The following is a 24,878-nucleotide window of genomic DNA, read 5'->3' as shown; positions in this document are numbered from 1 at the left end:
CTTGAGCCTCTTTACTTTTATACCTATTATAATCCATTCTACTTCTTCTTGACTAGCGTAGATACCGCTTAAGCGGTTATAGCCGAGTCCACAACAGCGCGCCACGCATCTCTCCTTTTGGCAGTTTGGCGCCAATTGGTAATACCATGTGAAGACAGGTCCTTCTCCATCTGGTCCTTCTATCGGAGTGGAGGTCTCCCTCTTCCGCGGCTTCAACCAGCGGGTACTGCATCGAATACTTTCAGAGCTGGGGCACTTTTGTCCATTCGAACAACATGACCCAGCCAGCGTAGCCGCTGTCTCTTTATTCGCTGGACTATGTCTATGTCGTCGAACAACACATACAGCTCATCATTATAATCTATTGTATCAGAAAATATCAAACAGCTGGCAACTCTCCTACAAATATCTTAAACAAAAATTATTTTTTGGAGCTGTTTATTCCAATGCTCGCATTGTATTATTTAATTGAATATTTGAAACAATTAAGTATGTAAGTGGCAACTCTACTCAAAATATCTCCAACAAAAATCATTCGGAATACTGTTGTTGTTTATGTAAATGTTTATACCGTCCGTAATTTGATATTACATCAATGGCATTGAAATAAAAATTTTGAACCAGTGGCAGCACTGCTCAAAAATAATTTTATATTTAAGCTTACTAAACAAGTTTTAGTTTGATTGATCTCACATATTGCAATAGTAAATTTATTTGATCAATTAAATTAATTAATTAATTTCGAGCAGGTGGCAACTTTCCGACCAAAAAAATCTCAAGTTTTCCAAATCTTGCTTAGCATAAAGACTACGCTGTGATTTTTTTAATAAAATGAATTTAACTAAAACTATTGAAACATGTGGCAACCCTTCTCAAAAAATGTTTTCAGCTGTAAGTTAATTTTAAACTCTGCAGTTTTAGAATCATAATATAATGTCAAATTAATTCTTCTTATTTTTACAAACTTAATTTTAATAATTCTGTGGCAACCTTTTAACTGAACCTTTTAACTAATGCCCTCTCATCTAACCAAAAGTGTCAGAATCATTATTGGTATCAAAAACCAAAGCTCAGAAAGAACTCGACCAATTCCAACGAAATTTGGTACATAATATTTTCTTAGCCATGAATAACTGGACGAAATCGGTTACCAAACACGCCCATTTTCCATTTAACGCAATTTTGAATCCAATATATTTCAGATCAGTTATCGAAAATGAAGACCTCAATGCCTATGGATACAATTGTACTGAGTAAATCGATATACTCTCAGGTATTTTATAGAAATTCAGAGTTAATATTTTTCGAGAATCGAGTCATTACTTTCTCTAGCTCTCATATGCCCATTATTAGGAACTTCAAATTTACAGTGGGCTCATACATACATCGGATTATCTTGCATATATAGTAGCTTGGTGGCAAAACTTAGGGAAATCGGTCCAGGAGTTACCCCAACCTTCATATACGAAATATATATTTGATAATCTAATGGCCTTCATACCGAACTAAGGGTCAAACTGTATGTTATCAACATCGTTTCTTCATTCCGATTATCGAAATAATTTTTTATAGCATACTTTTATGCGCGACGTGAATCATTTTCAATATTACAAAAAGTATGCCAAAACCTATGTATTTGATTTTTGGTAGTAGGCACCACACGGAAGGTTCAAGAAGCGTTATAAGGGTTCCGAACAGAATACAATTGAAGTACGGAGGACTTGATCGATTTTATATAATTACTTTGGACTGTATAAAAGTCATGGAAGCAGTGGTTCAGACCTCACTTACATTTTTATAAATTTCTAGCAATTCTAATAAGACTTGAAAAAATTTTAACCCTGAGACAAGACAAGAGAAAAGAATCCTCTAAATTTAATGATTTCGAGTAACAAAAAAATTCCTGAATTAAAGAAGCTTAAATAACAGAATCAACCCTGCCAGTGATTTTTAAAAGTTATATACATATATATATCTATAACTGTATGTACCTATGTATGTATGTTCGAATGCGAGTAGACCTCAAAGCCACCAATGTGTCCACCAATGAAAGCGTAGAGTTGAAGCCTGTCAATCGATATTAAATTACAAACTATAACAAGCAACAACAACAAAAACAAAAGCAACAACAAATAGTAATAATAAAAATATGCCACAATGGACAACAGTTACTCGTACCATATTGTAGATAACAGAAAAGTCCGTTGAAATGAAGCGGAAAAGCAGGCGACATTAAGGAAGCTATAAACCGTTTGTGGCTGGAGCCGGCGCAGCGCGGGAGATGAAAGATGAGCGAGTGTAACGTAACGGAAATATGCTTCGCAGACAGTGATTGAGGTAAACGACAATACGATGATACCGCAGATACGGAAACATTTCGCAACAGACTGTCTGCAGTTGATGGCTTTCGAAGCAATATAGAATATTTTATGACCGAAGTGAAGGCGCTCACTTAACGGCTTCCTGTGGGCACGCTCGATGATAAAAATAAATAATAAACTAGCAACGAAAGGCCTTCGTGTGTCAATTAATTTTTGGAATTTAGAAATTCGAAACTTTTTTCGCTGAAAAATAAAAAAAAAAGCTATTTTGAGAAAAGAGTGAGAGAGAGAGAGATAGAGTGAAAAGTAGAGAGAGTATGAGGAGCTGAGTTTATGCCTGCAAAGCATACTTTTGGGCACTGTGTACTCGCTGCTGCACTTCAATTAAATTACGACAACGTGACTTTATCTTTTGTATTTAAGTTGCTGCACGCTTGCCTGCTGCTGAGCTTTCGGAAACTTTCGACTCGCTTATTGGGAGGCCCCAGCAATGTTGGCATCTTTTATGCATTTTATGCCAACGTCGTCGCTGGAGTCACTGTGCACCGGGGGAGTTGTGGCAGAGCAGAGCAGATGATGAGCATAGAAAGCAGCTGCAACAACAAAAACATTCACTTAAAACAACAACAGCGAAAAGCAACAATCAAGCAGCTGCTGTTGTAGCCTCAGCTGACATCTGCTCTCACAAACACAAACACACACATACACACAAACACAGGGAGCGATTGTTAAAAATATATTTTTATGCGAATTCACGGCAAGTTTATTTACAGTTATGCAGCGTTGCTACTATACACGTAGCATGCCACTATATAATAGATATGTATATATACATATGAATATCTGTCTATGTGTTGGCACGCTAAAGTTCTGCCGCTTTACGCTCGGAATTGTTGCAGCTGTTGTGGCATCTCAAACGACGAACTTTTTCACAAAACTTGCGCTCATCTGCAGCTGTAGTAGTAACCTGCCGGCTGCGGCGTCGCCTTCCCACTGCGTTGGCCCATTGCCCTTGTCAGCTATTAAGTTTGCCAACTGCTGCTATGCGCTTTGCTGCAATGCTATGTACTGCAGCATTAGCATGCAAACACACACAGATGCACTCAGCAACACTAACAACATAATCTGTGTACAATTGTTAATGCAGTTTTGTAGTTGTTTGCAGCTTGACTACTTTAGACACCTTTGCTGGGCCTAAATAAGTCGTTATGGGTACGACGGAAGGCTTAACCCTCTAATGATGACCGAATTTGATTAAAAAGTTGATTGAATGTGACTACGACTATATTGACTACAATGACTGTGACTGTGACTAAATGTCTTAGTTAAGATTTTTACTACGACTATATGAACTCAGATGGTTATGACTGTGACTGGCTTCTCAATTTAGATTTTGACTAAGACTATAACTATGATCTGGAATAAATAAAAAAAAATATTTTATTGAATTATGATTATTCAGACTACGACTAACTTGAGTTAAAACTGTGACAGCAAAGATTTTTGCTCCGTCAACTGCGAGCAAAGGGAATGAGAATGACTATGACTATAGTTATGATTGGAACTATCACACAACTTGTAATGAATAAGACAACTCATACAATCTGACGACGATTATATAACTGTCGATGATAATTTTTATGTTCTTTAACTTAATACCGATATGAGTCCATTCTATGACCAGGCAATGGTTATGACTAATATTATAGTAAAGTTCAGCTTAAGACTTTGACTGACTTCTTAACCAAGTTGCTGACTAAAACTACGATTATTATGTAGAAAATGGAATTATGAGTAAATTTTATGACTAAAAATTTAGTCGAGAACATAATTAAAGTCACATTTATAAAGGCAATTTTAAAGTCAGAGCAATAGTCATCATTAAAGATTTATCAAAAAAAAAAATGTATAATAGACATACATCAGAGATCTAAGACTATTTAAATACCTAACTAAAACTAAATCCAACTTTAACACGATCTTGATATTATTTCGAAACACTTTGACTTTTAGATTAGTTAGAATATGTATATCTAAAACTTGTATATAGTCTCTGTCTTAATGGCGAAAATTTTAATATATTTTTCGGTTACTACTGTTATTGTTGTTCTATATAAAAAAATCTTTACGACATTTTCGGAGTGTTACCTCTCATTTTTGTACTCTCGATCAAAGTTGCTAAGAGAGTATAATAGTTTTGCTCACATAACAGCCAAAAGTAAACGAGTTAGATATAGGATTATATCCGTCCGTCTGTCCGTCCGTCTGTGCAAGCTGTAATTTGAGTAAAAATTAAGATATCTTGATGAAACTTGGTACAGGTGATGCTTGGCACCATAGGAAAGTTGCTTTCGAAAATGAGCAACATCGGATCACTGCCACGCCCACAAAATGGCGAAAACTGAAAACACTTAAAGTGCAATAATTAAGCCATAAATAAATCTATGAAAGTAAAAATTGCTATGATGGGTCACACTATGAAGGGGCATATTTGGATGTAATTTTTTTGGAGAAGTGGGGTTTTTTGGAGTGGCCCGTCCCTACTAAGTTTTTTATACACATCTCGCGAACTATTTAAGCTATATCAACAAAACTTAATATAGTCGCTTCTTTAAGGTACTACCTTATATAGTTCAAAAATGGCGGAAATCGGATTATAACCATCCCTACCCCCCTTAGAAAGGTTATGTTGAAAATTACTAAAAATGCTTTAATTCAGTAAGGAAAAGCAACAGAAGCCTTAAATTTCATTATAGGGAATGTACAGAAGAACTGCACTCAAATTGGTATACAAAATTTTAAGTGGGTGTCGCTCCGCCCACTTATGGGTCAAAAACTATATCTCCGAAACTACTCGACAAATTTCAATGAAATTTGGTTTGTAATAGTTTCCTTACATCCCAATGATATGTTGTGAAAATAGGCCAAATCGCTTCACAACCACGCCTACCTCCTATATACCAGAACTTTGAAGTCGATCTGAATCGTTTACTTTACAATATATAAAGTAATCAATAGTGAACATATCGGAACAGAACTTTACGTAAATACTGCATTTATAGTGTGGCATCGCTATTCTAAAAATCGTCGAAATCGGACCAAAAGTTTTCAAGGCCCCATATATTGAACATGAGGAGCTCAGTACTAATAATTTTCTTTAACCGAAAATATAGGTATGTCTCTCAGATATTTAGAAAAAAATCAGAGGGAATATTTTTCTTCTAATAATATGTCGTGAAAACGGGCCATAACTTCACCTAACTCCCATTTACGTAATACTAGGGTTTCCAACTTTAAATGGACTTTATACCATATATATGATGAATATGTGGGTCAATTTGTCTGTTATATTAATAAAATTAAATAAATAAATTGCGAGCGTATAAAATGTTCGGTTATACCCGACCTAAGCCCTTCCTTACTTGTTCGTATAGAAATTCGTCTCTTTTTGAGTTACTTAGATCCAACTGTTGAGTGAATGACATCATAATTATAGATTTGTATGCTCAATAATGCTTAAGGCATGCGTTTTATTTGAAGTAATCACATTAATAATAGATTTTACTATCACTTGAAGCCCAAAAGTATGCTAAATTTATTACTTACTACTTTGTTTAACTGTATTATTATTATTGTTATTAATTCATGCAACACAAAATCTGTCACTGACAGCATTTGAAAGCAAAACTAAAATTAGGATTTGCCTATAATTCAACACAAATTGTTGCAGAACAAAGCGCCCGAAGAATGTCTTAATTTTACTACACATAATTCAATAAGCAATTAAATGCCAAGACACATATACACATACATGGATAATTGTAATACAAATGAGTATGACAAATTAATGTGGCTTAAGTAAAATGGCTTCAACGCAAATAAGTCGAAACTATTTCAAATGGGATTTTACTTGTTGTAATGCCAATAAGAATGCAGCACACAGAAATCCATGTGTATGTGTGTGTGTGGATTTAAATATTATGGAAATTGTAGCAATATCCAGCAGTTAACAGCAACAAATGATAATACAATACAAAAAGCAACAACTAACACAACCACACAACAACAACAACAAATGTGCTGTCAAACTTTGAAACGCTTTGAAATTTATATTTTCTCATAAATGAAAACTTGTTATGCGCAGCAGTTAATTTGTGTGTGTGCGAGTGTCTGTATGTGTGTGTATTGGGGAAAAAGTTGACAAGAAAAGTGTGTCTATGTGTGTGTGTGCTGCTAACAAATGTCCTGTGGAGCGATATACAAAATGCTTAAATTTACACACATGACTGGCGCTCACATAACTAGAACTAGCGTGAGGGAGAGAGAGAGTGACAAAGAGTGAGAGCGAGTGCCAGGATATACGAAATCTTTGTCCCCCCCAACAGCAGATTACCAGCAGTTAACTGGAATATCCTTGCGTTAGTTTGTGACAAAACTCTACAACAACAACTACTACAATAAAAGCAATGGCAGCAACAACATCACACACACACAAAAAAGGTCTGTCTATACATAACGGTAACAACGGTAACAATAACTAGACAAATTATGCATGGTTGCAAAAGTTCATGATATGGCAATAAAATAACCGAAAGTCAATGGTTTTGCCTTTCTAGCCGAAAACTTTACTGCTTCTCTGCTCTTCGCTTCTTTGCTATTCTGCTGCTCTGCTACTTTCTGGTATTTTCTGTTACAAAAGCAGAAAGCGTAGCGATAAGACAATATAAAATAGACAACAAATTGCTGCGCTCGAGCTGTTTTAATTAAATTTTCACTTTTGTGCTATAGTCTTAGGCAGTAGAAGCAGCAGCAAAGGTGTGCATGCCATGGTTTTTTTGGGTTGTGTGTGTGATTGTGTGAGTGTGTATAGGATGGTTTATGAGATTTGTGTGAATTTTTGGCGAAATGGAAATTTCAGTAGCCGAAATAGTTTTTATTTTAACTGCTTTTTGGTTGTTACGAGCTGTTTTTCACAGGCTCTTTAATGGAACGAGATTTTTATTTTTGGAAGCTGATTTCTGGCGTTATTTTTAAACGTTGTAACGCATTGAAAATAGTTTCAGTATTCTTTTAAATTGAAAAATTAGGCTCTCACCGAATCTAAAGACAATTGAACTTCTAATATTAAGAAAGTTACCTAATTTTTTTTCTCATTGGTAAACTATTGGAAGTCCTATAAATAGACTGAAAATAAAATATGTATATATTAGGGCTCTTAAAATTATTCGATTAACCTGAAAACCGATTTTTCGAATATCCGGTTCGTACAAATATTAACTGGTTAGCACTATCCGGTTAGTCGCAATGTTCCGACTATTCGAATAGTCGTTCTACTGCGGTTATTCGAATAGTCATACTGTCACTATTCGAATAAATGAAAAAAACATAGCGATTTTTGCTAAGGCCAAAACCAGACCATGTCCGTATTTTCCAGATATATACAATGTGCGGTATAAATCGGTTGAGAAGTGTTCGGGCAGAAGGGCACGAGCAAAACCGACCACTGACCGACCCAAAAAAACCGGTTCTTCACAGAAAACCGACTACCCACTCGTCGAAATTTTGCGCCAAAACGGCCCAAAGCCCCACCCACCGACCGCCCATACTGCCACGAGTGTGTCCCAAAAAAACCGGTTCCAAAAAGTAACCGGTTACTGCAGTACTAGGCATATGCCGCAAAAAACCGAAAAAACTCGGCAGCAAGTGGGCAGGGGTATAGAATAGCGAACTCAAGAAACATACCACACAGTGTTGTATCAGTCATATTTTAATTTTGCATGTGAAACAACAACAGTGTTGGTATGACAGTCATAAACAATAGCGAGTTTTTTGTTAGTTTTAATGTTTCACTTTTTTCAATAAAAATAAAAATAATAATGAACTTGCACTATTCGAATAGTCGACAACAAACGGTTAACCGAATAGTCGAAAATGAGCGGTTAATCGAATAGTCGATGACTGACGACTATCCGAATAGTGAAACCGAATATTATTATTCGAATAATGCCCTATTCGGTTAATTCGGTTAGTCGATTAGTCGAATACCAAGAGCTCTAGTATATATATGTAGGTCCAATTATGATGAATATATATAGCCAACACTTATTGAAATTTTAGTTTACGCAAATTGAAAAAGCCCTAACGAAATGTATTTTTGACCAGAAAGAACAAAAATGTATAACAGCTGATCGTTAATCGAATAGGCGGCTATGCGAAAGGTTTCTTAATTATAATCTTAATGTATCAAATAATTTTGGCTGTGTGAAAAAGCTTTAAGTGGTCTATAAAAATAAACAATTACATTTCAAGGCTGGTGAAATCTAGCAAACCTCGGCTTATTAGCAAAACATTCGTTGTTAATGCCAATTTTTTAAGCTTTAAGAGCAAAAGTAGATATCTAATGTTGTCTTTTTCGTCTTGCACAAAATAAAGGCAACATTTCAGAAATGTATAGCATAAGTAAAACATTGCCTACAATTTGGATGGCTATCAAATGTTTTCTAAAAATTTAGTCCAATACCTAAAATCATAATGAAGTGAATTACAATTTTCAAAAGTAAATTCAAATAATATAGATATGCGAATTTTTAAGATATGTTATTTGAAATATATTTTAATTTTTTCGATTTATTTTCTAAAATTGTCTCCATCTTTATTAAAAAAAAAAATATTTTTTTATTCGCACAGATCTGAAGATTTGCCAAAAATATAAATATCTCTGAAAATAAAGAATATATTTATATTTTCCCATAGTTCCTAGAACCGAGTAAATGCAAAATCATGTTATCATCAGCGAGAAGGAAAATTCAAGGTCTCTGCCTAACCATAAATAAAAGTGGCAGCTCTGAAACTAGGCTCGGTTGCAGAAGGTTAATGACCTACTGATCTTAAACCCTTTCATTACTGAAATTAAAAAAGCATCAACATTTTTTCTTAATTCTATATAAGTTATACACCTTATAAATTATATTTTGTATTTCTTTAATTTTTGTATTCTTTTAATTTAAACAAATTTAAACGAAGTTAACGTTAAAGTTAATTATTATTATTTAAATATAAAATAGTTTGCCATATTCTATCGAAGTCACACAACTATTACCGTTCTTATGAAAGCTCTGTGAAAATCAAAAGCTTTCTTCAAAAGCTCTCAAAATATTAATGTGACCTATTTTAAATGTGTGGCATTGAATCCATTATTAGTATTATTTTATTATACTTTCTTTTGAAAGCACTGTGAAAATCCAAAGCTTTCTAGATATCAGGGAAAGCTTAGGACAGATCCTTAGTTTCTCCACAATAAACTCGAATTAAATATAAAAAAATAAGAAAACAATAGTTCACTTTTCAAACATATAAAAAAGTTTGAAAGTCGAAAAAAAGTTTCGATAAAAATTCTAGAAAATCAATAATTTTTGATTTTGAATTTACAAAAAATATTCAAAAAATAAAAAAATTAACTCAGCTGTTAAAGATTTTTGAAAGCAGAAAACACTATATATTCAGCATAAATTTAATTTGTTATACAAAATAAATTAAGTCCCTTTAGACAAGTTGCATTCCCAGCAAAGTGCAGCACCTCCCATCAATGTTAGAAAAAAGTCACGTATACGCCATGGCGACAAGCGCTTTTAAATTCATGCTACAATCTTCCCCCTTTTAACAGCGCTTGCGTTCAAACCTTTGTAACGGTTTTTACGATTCCGTGTACGTGCACGCATTTCACGTGGCGCTGCAAATTCCTTACCTACAGCAACGTAAATTCCCACCGCTGCCTCCGCCACCGCGCAGTCAATACCACCTGCCAGGTATTGAAAGTAGCGAGTGCTATCGCATTCAATGTTCGATTGGAATTGGGAGCACTGCACTCTCGGTCGCGCTTGAAATTGCAAGCGGCACTTAATAATTCCGTGTTTCAGGTGAAGAACTCGCGCATATTTCATTTTTCCCATTTACCGTATTTTTTGTGAATACTTTTCTGGTTTCTTTTTTGTGCTTCTTTTTATTTTTTGGTTTTCTTTTTTTTTTGTTTTTTGTTTTCTGCTTTGTTTGTTTGTTGTTGTTGTTTGGCAACAATTGTGGCAGTAATGTCGATTGCTGTTACCGTTGAATTTCCACCAATTTCACCAGCTTCATTTCACCATTGCTATTGAATTCGCATCGCTGGCGAATGGCAATGAATTTAATTCACTTTGTTGTTGTTTTTGCTGTTGTTTTAGTTGCACAAGTACACACTCAGAGATGGGTAAACAGTGGAAAAAATAAAGAAAAAAGTACACGAAATCGAAGCAGAGCGAAAGTGTTTTTTCATGTTTCTACTTAACACACTTTTTGTTCGTTTTTGCATTCTTCTTTGTTTGTTTGTTTGTGTTTGTATTTTTGTTGCAAAATGCAGTGTGTATGTCTGTGTTGGTGTTGGTGTGCTGAAATATTGGTGGTTTATTGATGAATGGCCATTCAATATTTATAGCTTTTATTTCTGGAATTATTGCACTTACACTACCTGGCTTGTAAGCGCCATTCTCTGCAATTGTGCTGCGCAAGTGCTTGGTAACTGTACATATATACACACATATATTTGTATCAAATTGTATACACGCTTATGTAAGCAATCAGTTAACGACTTGTGCAATGTTTGATTTGAATTTCAATCCAATTTTAGCACAATAAATTCGCATTTCTTCGAAATTAAAATTTATTTGCATTTAAGTGCGAATTCTATTTGGATATGTGATATTTAAATATTTATAAATTTGTAGCAGAGTGTATGTTCTTTAATTGAATATTATATTTTATTAAACTTTTGAAAGCTCTGCGGAAATATAAAGTTATTTGGCATTGAATCCATTATCAGTGGACATGTTATTATACTTTCTTTGAAAGCTCTGTGAAAATCAAAACCTTTTTTCAAAAGCTCTTTAGATATCAGTGTGAACTCTATAAAATATTTTGTATTGAACCCAATTATCAGTTAAGGTGTAATTTTATTATACTTTCTTCGAAACTTTTGAGAAAATCAAAAGCTTTTTTCCAAATCTCTTTAGACATCAGTGTAAACTCTATAAAATATTAGAAATATTAATGGCGGTGTCATTTTATTTTACTTTCTTTGAAAGCTCTGTGAAAATCAAAAGCTTTTTTCAAAAGCTCTCTAAAAGTCAACGAAAGCTCCACAATAGATAGTTCAAGGTAATTTTTGACTGAAATCGACTCTTTTTACAATGGAAGTTCGATGCTACAACTTCGAAATTTTTTAAACAAAAAATCCCTAGGAATACCTGTTTTGTTTATCGATTCACATATTGAAAATGAAGTACCAACTAAAAGCGGTCAAAAATGAACTGGAAGTTTATAGTAAAATTCCCGTTATTTTTTGAACACACTTCTAACTGTGCTACAATTCCGAAATCTTTGAATCCATAAAAAATTTTAACTAATTTATATTTTTATTGTATATTTCCAGGTGTAAACTCATCCAATGTCATATATGTGAAACCATTACTTTTTATGGTAAGTGAATACATATTTAACATTCTCAATTTTACTTTAAAATTAAATATGAATAGTTAAAGCTTTGGATAAGCTAGTCCTTCAAAGCAATCATAGATTACATTAAAAAAACTGGTTTTCGAAATCACCGATCCGATTGTTAGTAACTTATGTCATATGATATATATGTATGTAGTTCCGAAGAGAGCGCTATTCAACGATTCGTATATTTCAAAAATGCTCTTAATATTTTTAGAAAGATGGCAAACCTGTCCAAAAAGTTTACTTCATTAAATTCATAAAATAAATGAAATCTTACTACACAGCTGTGGTAAGGCCGATTATGACATATGGGATATTGGTACAAGTACGCAGTAAAGCGTATGGTATGTTTACAAGAGCGGCATGTATATGTATCAGTGGAGCTCTCAGAACAACGCCGAGCCAGGCATTAGAAGCGATTCTGTATTTACTACCTATACATCTATTCTGTAAGCAGCAGGCGGCGAAATCGGCCATCAGACTGAGAGAATCTTCGCTACTGCAAAACTGCAATAGGGAACATTCCAGTATACTCGGCAAGTTCCCATTTCTACCAAATATTACGGTCTTTCGAAATCCTATAGAAATGAATCTAAACTCGGACCTACACATATCCTGCCCCTCTAAAGAGGAGTGGGAAATGGGAAAAGTGGACAAATATTCAGAGATAAGTATCTATACAGACGGTTCAAAACTAGACAAACGAGTAGGAGGCGGGGTATTTTCAGAGAAACTTGATACCAGAATCGCTTTCCGGTTACCGGATTGCAGTGTTTTCCAAGCAGAGATCACTGCAATTAAAGAAAGCCTACACTCTCTGTCAAAAAGAGTGCTAAATATTTGACACGCTTTAAAATTACTAAAGTCGCAAAGAATATCATCGCAGGTATTGAAAGAATGCTTGGATTTACTAATGACAATGACATCATATTTCACGATACACCTGCAATGGGTCCAGGGACATAGTGACATTCCTGGAAACTGTGTAGCAGATGAACTAGCCAGATTGGGCACAACACTGCAGTGGGATGCTTATAAAGAGGGAATTTATATACCTCTGTGATCGTGCAGATATCTAATAGATAAACATTCTGTTGATACGGCTGAATCACAATGGAAACAATCAACGACCTCCGTAAGTTGATTGCTGATTGGTAGACACTCCAGCAGACTGGGGTTACCTTTTAATGATTACTGCAGAAGCTGCCAAGAAGAAGAAGCTCATATCAAATTGTGTGAACTTTTTCACTTTATTAAGACCACAGCGTGATTCAAAGATGACTCTATAGTGTGAGGGATCACAGTCCCAGTGGTGTCTAAATGGGCCTCCCAACGGCCTAGATGCGTCGTTTTGACAACCACTTAACGTACCTACTATTCTTGTATATCAAACTGTTAAAAAAACATAAAATATATTTTTGAGAAGGGTTGTCACCTTGTAAGATTATAATTTTCGTTACTTTCGATTTTTTTTATAATTTTTTTTTTGGTGTTCATTTGTTGAATTCTTTTATTTTTAATATTCAACAGTATGAGCATACAATGAATTTGAATTTACGATATCGATAGTAATATATAAATTTTTAAGAGTTTAATCGATTAATAGTTGTTATCGATTATTTTTATTATTCATTTAAAAATACAGAAATAGTGAAATAGTACATAATGAAAATATTTTAATGGATTAGATCAATAATTTGATACAAAAAAATCGATTTTTTTTACATTTAAGAAATCAATTCTCTAGATGCCTCCATGGCCAGTATTGAATTGAAATTGCAAATAAGCTTGAGTATAAATGATTGCTTAATTATCTACAGATTTTCATCCTCACTGAATATTTAATATCTTCGCAAACCAGATTTTTGGTTGGTTTATTTCGCACTCATTCGAAAAACAAAGAAAGCAAAATAGCATTAATAACTGGATATATTTGTTTTTGTATGTATGTACATATATTTTAAATGTATAACATTCCGAAAGTACAAAAACATAAAATCGAACTTATCGCAAGCTATGCAGAGTATTTACGTTTGACCACAAACGAACAGCTGATCATTCGTTGCATAAAGAGAAGGCCACATTTATGTCCATTAAACACTCACACAGTTCTATATATATATGTATGTGCATATACTTATATAAAGGTATGTGTGTGTGTGTTTGCAACCATAAATATTTGTGTGTTGCATTTCACCGAAACTTCACCAGCCACAAATGCATTGCACGAATGGTTGGCATATATTTATGCAAGCATAAATACACACACACATACATGGATATAAACAGTTATGTATTACTGTATGTGAATGTTTTTGTGTGTTAGAAGACAGCTAAAGTCTCAACGGAATTTCGGTTAACGGAATTTGTAACATTCTACTATGTCAGCAGGCGTTTTCCTTTCTATGCCACATCGAAATACTCTAACACACAACACCAACAACAACAGCAAATGTTCAAATTTATATGTGTCACTGTGTGTGTGGGTGTTTATGTGCCATTTTTCGTAAAGCTGTTGAGTCGTGTACAAAATGTGGAACTCTGTGGAATGCAAACTGCAATTGTATACAATTTGTATGGCGTTGAAGCGGCAAGAGAGCTACAACAACAACAACTGTAATAGCAACAACAACAACAACAAAGACAGCAAAGATACGCTAGGAAACGCCAAAGGCAAACGGCGGCAGCGCACACATGCATATATATGTATATATATAAATACAAAAATATTTGTTGTATTTGTTGTTGTTATCGTCTATACTTTACTTTACTCACACATATCCGCTGCTTATAACGCTTAACGCAGCTTATGCGCCTTGAACTCGGCAATATTTCACAGCTTGTTCGTTTGGTTTCCTTATCTGGTTGCCTTCATCATCATCTCCATTTGCGCTTTTGGCTGTTTGCCTTCTTCTACTTTTACATCTCCCCCACTTCGCTCTTCTCCTTTTTTTTTTACTATTATTACTCGTTTTATTATCGCGCTCTTCTTTACTCTATTTCATTTATTTGAATGACTACGCTGCTTACGCTGGTATTCGCCGCACATAAACAGCGCTGTTTAAATATTGTAAAACAACAACAAGAATAATAACAACAGCAACAGTATCAACCACATTATCTCCAAAATATTACACTTGCATGCTGTTGAGCAAGTGAATTTCTGGTGAATTTTTGCGAATCATTGGCAACAGTGTTGGCGTGTTTGTGCAAACACACAAGATGGGTGTGTATGCTCGAGTGTGTTTTCATGTGTATTCTTGTGAGATTGTGTATGTGTGTGTGTACGTGTAATTCCATTGGTTTCGCTGCAAAATATTTGCTCGAGTTGCGTGAAAAATTGCCGTAGCACTCGAATTGCCGCTTCAACAGTTCGAGCGTGTGAAACTCCAACAGTGCTAGCAGGCGTACAACAACAATTGCTTGAAGAAGCGGTTATCTCAACATTAGGGTGAATTAAACTGCTTTGAAAGGAAGTTTTCATTCATACTCATATGAAAGCATTAGGAAAATTTGTATATATTTTTTTTTTTAAATGTTTGCGATCGATAATTGTTCGATAATTATTTATATGAATTCCAGCGAAAAATGTTATTCCATCTTTTTTAATTTTTATCGATTTGTTTCGAATTTTTGATAAAAAGGTATCGATAATTATTTATATGATTTCTAGCGAAAATTTTTTACCAACCTTTTCGATATTTTATCGATTATTTTTTTCGAATTTTTGAACATTTTATATTAAATTTTTCTCGATTTATTATCGATTATTGTAATGAAAAGTATCGATAAATATTTACATGCTTTCTTATGAAATTTGTTTACCAACTTTTCCGATTTTTCATCGGTTATTTTTGTGAACTTTTGAAAATTTTATATTAAATTTATTTCGATTTTTAACGATTATTCTTTTTAAATTTTTGTAATGAAAAAGTATCGATAACGATCTGTATGCTTTCTTGTGAAATTTTGTTACCAACTTTTTCGATATTTTATCGATTATTTTGCTTCCGCCATTTTCCAATAGATGTCTCTAGAGTCAAGCACTGGTCGATTAAATCGATTTTTTATATCGATCTTGGACATTTGTGTCAACATTAACCCAACAAAATATTTCTAGAGATCTGTTTGCATCCCAAACTTATTCTCAACTGAAAATGGCACTTTTTGAGCCGAATTCTCGACATTTGCGGAAAATTTTGCTTTTCCTTTATAATTCCAAGTTTTTATACAAAAAAAAACTTAAACTTACAAAAAAAAAACGGCGGAAACAAAGTTGTATATTCAATTTTTTTTCGCCTTTTATCGATTATTTTTTTCCAAAATTTATAATCGATATTTTTCGATTTTTTATGTTGATAACTAGCGTTAATTATTCCTATGATTTCTTTTGAAAGTTTGTACACATTTTTGTTTTGATTTTTTATGGATTATTTTTTTTTTTAAATTGTTGTAATTTTAATTTAAAAATTTTTTTGAAATTTGTAATCATCGCCCAACTTCTGGCGGTTTAGACTCAGTAAAATAAAAAGTAAAAACTAAAGCTAGAAATGATAACGAAAAAAAACGATATACGAAATAAATATAGGTTTTTTATTCTTTCAGATTCACATTCGAAAAAGAATGACCTCACAAAGCAATTTGTATTCAAATTCTATTGTCTTTACGTTGGTGGTGTTGATTTACGTTCTTAGTAGCCTATGAATTTAGAATTAAGAAAAGTATACTGAGTTGAGAGATCTGTTAAGCTTATTAAAACTCCAATATCAAGCCCGAAATCTGTTTGTAATATCCCAGGCGTCACAACTTTTGGCAAGTAGGCTACACTTACGACTTTAGTCTTTCTGATTCAAACATAATGTAACTCAATACCTCTTTATTTGACACTGAAAGTGGAAATAGAAGTTATTAAAATCCCTCTCAACATCCTTTACTAAATTTCTGTCAAAAATTGTCGTGTTAGTATTTGCTTTTAGCTGTTGTAATGTCGGGGACAGGGTTGCATTCGAAGTTATTGAGCGGAATTTATCATAATAATTTTTAAATAATATATGTTAGGTAAGTTTTCAAATTCAATTTCGGTAGGTAACTTCTATATATTTTTAATAAATAAACCAAAGTTGTATTTAAAAAAATTAGTAGACATTATTAGGGTGGTATAATATTAATAAATTTTCAAAAATTACTGTTTTATTTTTATCATAACCTCCAGAGTTATATTTTACTACAAAACAAATGCATAAAATTCTCAAACTGGATCCGGTAATTCATCGGATTTTATTTTTCATAAAATAATCTGTATTTATACTTAATAATTAAAAAAAAAAAACATTACATAAGGTTAATATTTCAAACATTTTGTAACAAAATAATTACTTATATTCTTCTCTGAAAAATATATATTAAAATTCAGAAAATTAATTTAATTTCAAATTCCGTTTATCTCGAAAAAAATCCCACCCACCCTAATGCAATTATAAATGCATAACGATAGTTACTTATGAACCAATAAAATTTATATATTAATATAACATTCCTTCAACATATCACAACCGACAAAACATTCACATTGCACCGCGACATGTGTCCTTGTGACACATTTTCACATTTTCTTCCAACATTTCCCTGACATTCTCACTACAACTTCCCGGCAACAGGAATTGTGTGTGTGTGCGTGTGTGTGTGTTTGACACTTGCCTTGTTGTCACTTACAACTGCCACACTGCCACTCCTTGGTAATTTTATTCAAACGTCGAGTCATACCCACTTACCTACATTGCATTACAATGCCTTACACACACAAACACACTTGTATATAAATATGCATGTGTATGTGTGTGTGTATATATGGGTTTCCATGTCTTATCCGAGCCGTCACACCTTCGTTGGTAGCGGATGTCGGGCAACAAACGGCAATGCAGGAAATGCGATTTCGTCTGACCTGCTGCCAAATGAAATCGAAATTGCCAATTTTGCTTTGCGAATTCTATCCATTTAAGAAATATAAACTTCACCGCTGACGCTGTTGACATTTTTACCGTTATTCAACAACAACAATTGTGCTACACTGTGCTGCTGCTGCTGCTGTCATGCTGTGACCATTCAACGAGTTCTCCCACTCGTATGCGTCTAAAATACGAGAAATACAGGAAATTTTAGAAATACATCTGTATCAGTATGTGTGCGTGATGTTTTTGGTGTAGCGGTTCCTGTAATACGATAAAAAGATTTACAGCAAAAGAAATTCTATTTCAATTGCATTTCGATGTTTTTAGAATTCGAAACCAAATAATGTGCGAGCATTGAATTTCGTGCTTGAATACAACAACATTACTACTACTTTGTTGTAGACACACAAAAATAAAAAATGGGTGGATACATTTTTTATCAACGAACTCGGTATATTTCATTCGTATCGGCAACTCAAAAAAACGGACACTTCTTCAGTAATGCCTTAAACTTCGTAAGAATATTTGTATATTCCAGACCAAATATACAGAGCCAACCAATCACATCGTTAAACCCTTTTTTGTCGAAGTAAAATTGTATGCCAAAAGTAAAATGTTAGTCGACCTAATATCATCAAGTTCAAGCTCACCTAGCTATGAACTGAATTATGGCTTCCCTCTTGATAGTGCCCGAATGTTTTCAGACATTTTCAATTCTACACTATTTAAAGAGACTCATACTAAGACCTGCACCTATCAAATTTGGCTTCAGTTCCAGAGATCCCCACTTGAAACCACATCCAAGCACTGGACCTACAGTAATTGTCTTCAGTTCAAGAGACCCAGACCAGTATCCTGACCCAAATCCTGTACCTACCATAGTTATCTTCAGTTCAAGAGACTCTAACTTGAATCCATTTCCAAACCCTGGACCAACATTACCTATCTTTAGTTCGACATACCCAGATTTGAAGCCACACACAATCCATGGAGATACCATATTTGTCTACAGAGTGAGAGAGCCAGACCTGGTTGCAGTTCAAGACCATGAATCTACGGATAAATGATTTGCATGGCTTACCTTATTGACTTCCACTAAGCAGAATTTTTGTAGTCCACAAAGTTATTTGGCTAGAGAGGATTCAGCTTTGAAAGTATTTAATACGGTGTAAATTATTGATAACTTGACAAGAGGTCGGCTCAACTATATAGTATAAAGAGAGTAACGATAAGTACAACATTGCGAACTTGGAAATAGATCCTATTAATAAGAACAAGAAGAAAAACACATTATTCAAATATACTTGCTTTCCATTCCTAACTCGCTAGAAATTCTAAACTCTGACTGGTTCTGAATCGTCTGAATTTTATTGATAGTCCTTCTTATACTTAATTCTGCGAAACATCAAAAGAGTTGTACCTCACCAACATAATTGTGCACCAGTGTCTACTTTCAAAACTTTCCTCATTCTAAAAGATGTCTCTCTAATGCTCTTCATCTCGAGCCTGTTTTAAGAAATTTTGAGTGAGTTTAATTAAGACATGAACTTTCTTCAGGTTTGGTTAAGTTTAAACTATCTTTGCGAGATGGAAATTTCACCAAAGCACCTTAGTCCACATTGATTGTTGATTTACGGCGGCAGACTAGTCCTACCAGCTTTAAGCTCCAAAGAAAAAATTACGGGTTTTCATAAGAGGTTTTCTATTGACTCAACAAAAAGCTTACTAGAAAGCGAAAGAACACGAAACTTTAAACTGTTCTTAAAAGCTTTAGCTATCTATTTTCACTACTAAGGATACTACCAAGCCCCATGTAGTAACTCCAAAATTAGTAAATCTTAAAAATTTCTCCTAAAAATATCCACTTTAAAACCAGCGACTGCTTTCAAGCTTTAATGCGCCAACATTTTGGCGGCATTCCGACAGAATATTCAAAAGCTATGAAAAGTTGCTAAAGTTTCTGCAGCTCGAAGGTGGCAGGGCCCAAAGCAAAATTCAAAAATACATTTAACATTAAAGGAATTTTCTAATGCTTGCATGTATATACATATATGGGTGTGTGTGTGTTCACAAATATATGCGTCATTGTGGATGCGAAGCACGTAAGATATTACAATTCTGCGCTACAATCCACTGTAAACAGCAAACTGTTTCACTCAAATGCATATTTCGCAAACACACACACACACACACACACACACACACACACACATACACATATATATAATGCATATAAAGCTGTAACGGTGTTATTTTTGTTGTTGTTGTTGTTTTTCGGTCGACGAGGTCAGGCCAACAAGTCAGTTATAAACGAGCACCTTCAAAATTGTTCTTTACAACTTTTGTTTGCCCCAAAGCGTTTTTTTCGGGCTGCAAATTTTCAAACATGATAATACATGCACGTGTTTGTGTGTGTATTTGTGAATATTTATGAGTATGTGTGTGCGCAAGTCACGCGCTGAGAATATGAGTTGGTAAGGCGAAAAAAAGAATGGCAAGAAGACTTTTCGAAAAATGTTTGAAGTATTACAGAAGAAGCTTTGTGCGGAGTGAAGAGAAGAACGTGTGTGTGTGCGTGTTTCGTAGATGAAGCTGTAAGCCAGGACTTGTTTGTGTTTGTTAGTGTGTTAAAGTTAGCCGGCTTGTTTGCTGCTGACAAGTTGCCAGGCGAGGTGAAAATTTACTGCTCTGCGGTGTTGTGTTTATTATGCAGCCTGAAGGTATAAATTTGACGCGCTTACATGTGTAGGTGTGTGTGTGTGTTTGTGTATTTACACTGGCACAGCTATGAAGATAGCGAGACATGTGAGCATGTGTTTTATGTTACAATTTTGTGGCTGAAAATTTTGAAAATATATTATTTTCTTTAAAGTTCGCATGAGCTCACATTGTTGACATGTGATCTAGGAGCTGGTAAAAGCTTTAACTGTTTAAAAAATGCGTGCAGTTTCAAAAGTTTTGCTTTCTTTTCTTTGGAGTTCCTTTTCAACTACTCATATTAAACCTAAGAGCTTCCACCTTCTCAGTTCAACAGTTGCACATTGCCACAAAGGTAGCGTGTTTCCTTTCCTTGAAGTTTCTTTCCATATACCCATAACCAGCCATAGAAGGTCCATCATTTCAGGGTCAGCACCAACAAATACTAAGACTTAGATCATCTTCAAAATAGTCGAGTCTACGCAAGTGTAACGCACTTATTTCAGTTCAAGGCCCACAGCAACAATGGAACTCTCCAATAGACGTCATATGCCTCTTCAAGTACCACCTCAAGCCAATGTTAAACCAACAGTGTCGTAAACCCCTAAAAACCCCTAAAAGCTCACATATGTAGATCCTTTCTTCCATACATCTTCGATCAAAACGTTTTCCCAAACACACCGAGAGTCGTCTAACTTACAGAAATATTGGTATACGTTTAATCCATCACTATGGTCTATAAGTCGCTGCCTTTACTCTTCGAGCGGCCCATTTTTCTTTATACATCGAGAATTAAATTTTTTAGGAACATGTATCATTTAAATTCAGGGATCAGAGGTCCGGCTTCAACGATGAGCAACGATGAGGAACTCTAAAAAATAGTATGAAACAAAATCAATTCGAAGTCCCGGTCCTGTCAAAGTTCTGAGTGTCTCAGGCACTCAATAACCTGTAAATTCAAAATTCCAATCCAGCCAAAGTTCCGTTTGTCTCAGCTGTTGGACGTCTTAACAATTCGAAGCTCCAGTCCTGTCAAAGATCCGAGTGTCTCAGGCACTCAATGAACTTTGAATTCAAAATTCCTGCCCAGCCAAAGTTCCAATTGTCTCAGACTCTCAATGTCTTAGAAATTAAAAGTTCCGGCCGGGTCACAGTTCTGATTGCCTCAGAAGCTTGATGTTTTATCAATTCAAAGTTCCTGTCCATCAAAGTTCGAGTATCTTCAGCATTTAATGACTTGTCCATTTAAAATTTCCGTCTTCCCTTTTGCCCTCTTTATAGTAGCTTCTTATTTCCAAAATCGAAGTAGGTACTTCTGACAAAGAAATTACTTCTATTAAAAGATATTAAGTACTTCAACTTCTTCGGAACTCATTCCTTCATCATCACTCCCAGTACAAACTTAGATATACTCATGAGGACAGTAAGCATCCAATATTCAGTTCCTACATGGATAACCTGAATCAGTATATAGTGGGAGCGGGAGGAACTTAATCAAAATGTACCCAACACTTCCTTGTCTTCATTTTTATACTAAGGTAAAACGAGAAAAAATGCAATTTAATACAAAAATTAGCTCCAAAAGTTCTCGAACTCCTATCGAGTCTCAATTAAAAACGCAAAATTATGAACTATCACACTTGCTGTTGTTGTTGCACAGTAAACAAATTGTTTAACGAATGCAACTTAAGTATCACAAACTGCACTACCATTGCAATTAATCCTGCAAAGGAATTAAAAGTTTCAATCCACTGCAATAAAACTCCGGAATTGAGCGACAACTCTCTGCAAACGCCAACTTCAAATGCCACGCACTCAAACGACCATCAGCGCTCAGCTATCGGTCTCATAAATCTTGACGTTTCAGCAGTTCGTTGTTCTCTGACAAAGCGCGGCAAGCAATGTTTCTTCTGTCCTTTATGACTCATCGACAGCCAATTTGTCACCAATGAATCATCAGCGCCACAATCAACGAAAGAAAGATACGGAGGCGGCGAATGGCGACCGGCGGCAGTCGTCATACAGACGACAAGCGGCCCATTTGCCAAATTTGGCCATCGTTGCGAAAATTCCAACTACGATGATTCACTATTAATTTGGCAACAGATTATTTGGCAAAGTTACAACAGTGATGGCGCGGCGGTGGCTGGGAAGGCGTTGTGACAAATAGGAGATGAGGCGCGAGGGCGACAGCGACTTACTGTACCTCATTAAGGCCGCGAGTGTTGGTGAAACTTTAACGACTGTTTTCGTGGAGATAAAACGCGACGCGTAGGGTGTTTATGCCGTTGCTTTGTATTTCAGCGCGCCCTTGCCGCTAGTGTGGGATTTAGCGGGTGTTATTTTGGGGGGATGTGAGATTATAGTTAAAAGTTTTAGTTTCGTCATTGCTTTCCAGGATTATTTTGTTTCATCTGGCCATTTAGACTTGTCGGATAATGTTTCCTATCCTGCAATAAATTAATAGATTTGATGAGCTCTAGACGGACCCATGTCTATTGCCAAGACTAAAAGTTCTCCTGGAAGTTCTTGATTATCATAGCTATAAATCCTGTTTTTTCCAGCTTATATAAATCCGAATGTTGTGGGATTGAACTTACTGCTATCGAAACGGTACAAGTTTACATACTTTTTATGTTCCCAATATTCCCAAAATATGATGCTTAGAACAATGAAGTCTATCATTGTCAAGTTGCTGGCGCCAAGTCTTTCGAACTTCTTCTAAACTAAGAAGAGTTGATGAGCTTTCAGAGTACGGTTTTCATATGGTATGGTTTTCAGAAGAAACCCAATATTCCACATACAATAGAGTTATTCCATTGCTGCCACCCAGGGTCCAACAGTCGTCCTGATAACCTCGAGAACACCGTAAAACATACCCACTGTATACAAAGATCTTGTTTGGCAAGCTGTATTACCAGTTTTTATCAATCCTAATAACCAAACTAACCCAAATAGTGGTTTGCAGTCCAAGAGTTAAGGCCTTAAATAAGTTAAGGCCAAATATCAATGACCTGAGGAATTACTTATAAAACTAACCTAGAGGCTATCAGTCTCTCTATATATACTCCTGAATAGCTAAAAAAACTTTTAATGCATTACAACTGTTCTTCAAACGGGAACTACTCTCGTCTTGTAAACTCGGAGTTATCCGATTATGTTGACATAGACGTGGTACAAAGCCAAAAATGTGTTCGAAAAATATGGCAACCCTGCACAAAAAGATTTTCAGATAAATGAAGAGAGAAAGAATATGTTTTTTATGCGCTTCCCAACAGATCCTAATAAAGCACCCCTTATAAAATTACATAAGCCAAAAGCAACATAATCACTTCAGTTGCAACAACCTGTGCCGCGACATGTTGCCAACTTGGTGGCGCTCTGTTCTGCTCATATTGTGATAAAATAATTTCTCCTTATGTGGGACTGTGTGTTTGCCTTAATCTGAAGCATAATTCCAGCAGATTACAACATTTTAATTAATTAAAAGCATTAACCATAGGCAACGAAGGCAACGAAGGCGTCGCGCAGCCAACAGTTTTGCAACAGTTGTGTTGAAAGCAACGTCGCGTATTTATTTACCTAATTCACAGGCGCGAGAGAGAGTCTTGCAGCGCCTTTGGATGCCAATGAGCGAAGCATTGCGTTGATGGCGCTGACAAGTTGAGGTGGCAACAGCAGCAGATAAAAGTCCTCATTAAACAAAGTCCTGACCAAGAAAGTAAAGTAATACGAACAAAAAAACGTTGCAAAGGAAATTCACACAGCAACAGAAGAATAAATGAGCTCACAAGAGCTGGTGGAAGACAGTCGGAGACGCTTGCTTACCTTGAAATGAGACTTTATTTTTAAATATAATATGTCTGTATGTATGTATGTATGTGTGTATGTGCGTATATTTGTACAGTTATTTATAGAAGACGTCACTGTGGTGTACCCCCAGACTCGCGACGACTTTCTTTATTAAGCGCATAAGTAAAAAGTTTTTCACTTTTCTTGCTATTAACAAATCGTAAAGCATAAGGAATTACAACAGATCTGCTTAAGGATATACATATGTGCGTGAGAGAGTGTCTGCAAATGAATTCAAAGCTTGCTGAAAAAAGGGCTCCCATGGTGCACATGACAATAAACTCATATGTACATATGTATAACACACATATTTACCGTTATAAACCCTTGTGGCTTAAGTAAATTATGAAATTAAAGGATTTGGCAGAGAAAAAGCGCTCAAAAACAAATCCTTAATCGATTGCAGTTGCTTGCTTTGACTGAAGAAAGATAAAAAGAATTATTTTAATTTGCCAGAAATGCCTAGCAGTCATAAAAATATTTGCTTTTATCTTAGAAGGGTTCATATGGAATGCGGGGAAGGGTTTATTTT

At 35.0% G+C, this 24,878-nt stretch overlaps 1 protein-coding gene across 4 annotated transcripts in view; it reads left to right on the top strand.

Moving 5' to 3' along the window:
• LOC105208879 (uncharacterized) overlaps nucleotides 1-24,878 on the top strand; it is a 148,540-nt gene that overhangs the window by 86,866 nt on the left and 36,796 nt on the right. For all 4 annotated transcript variants that reach the window (XM_054230682.1, XM_054230685.1, XM_054230684.1 and 1 more), the window contains one exon: nucleotides 11,782-11,828. The gene's annotated coding sequence lies outside the window, so the exon portion shown is untranslated. Of the gene's footprint in view, nucleotides 1-11,781; nucleotides 11,829-24,878 lie in introns of those variants that run through there.

This window comes from Zeugodacus cucurbitae, chromosome 5 (assembly GCF_028554725.1).
Source record: "Zeugodacus cucurbitae isolate PBARC_wt_2022May chromosome 5, idZeuCucr1.2, whole genome shotgun sequence".
Classification (NCBI taxonomy): Eukaryota; Metazoa; Arthropoda; class Insecta; order Diptera; family Tephritidae; genus Zeugodacus; species Zeugodacus cucurbitae.
This window is presented reverse-complemented; position numbering and strand designations above follow the sequence as displayed.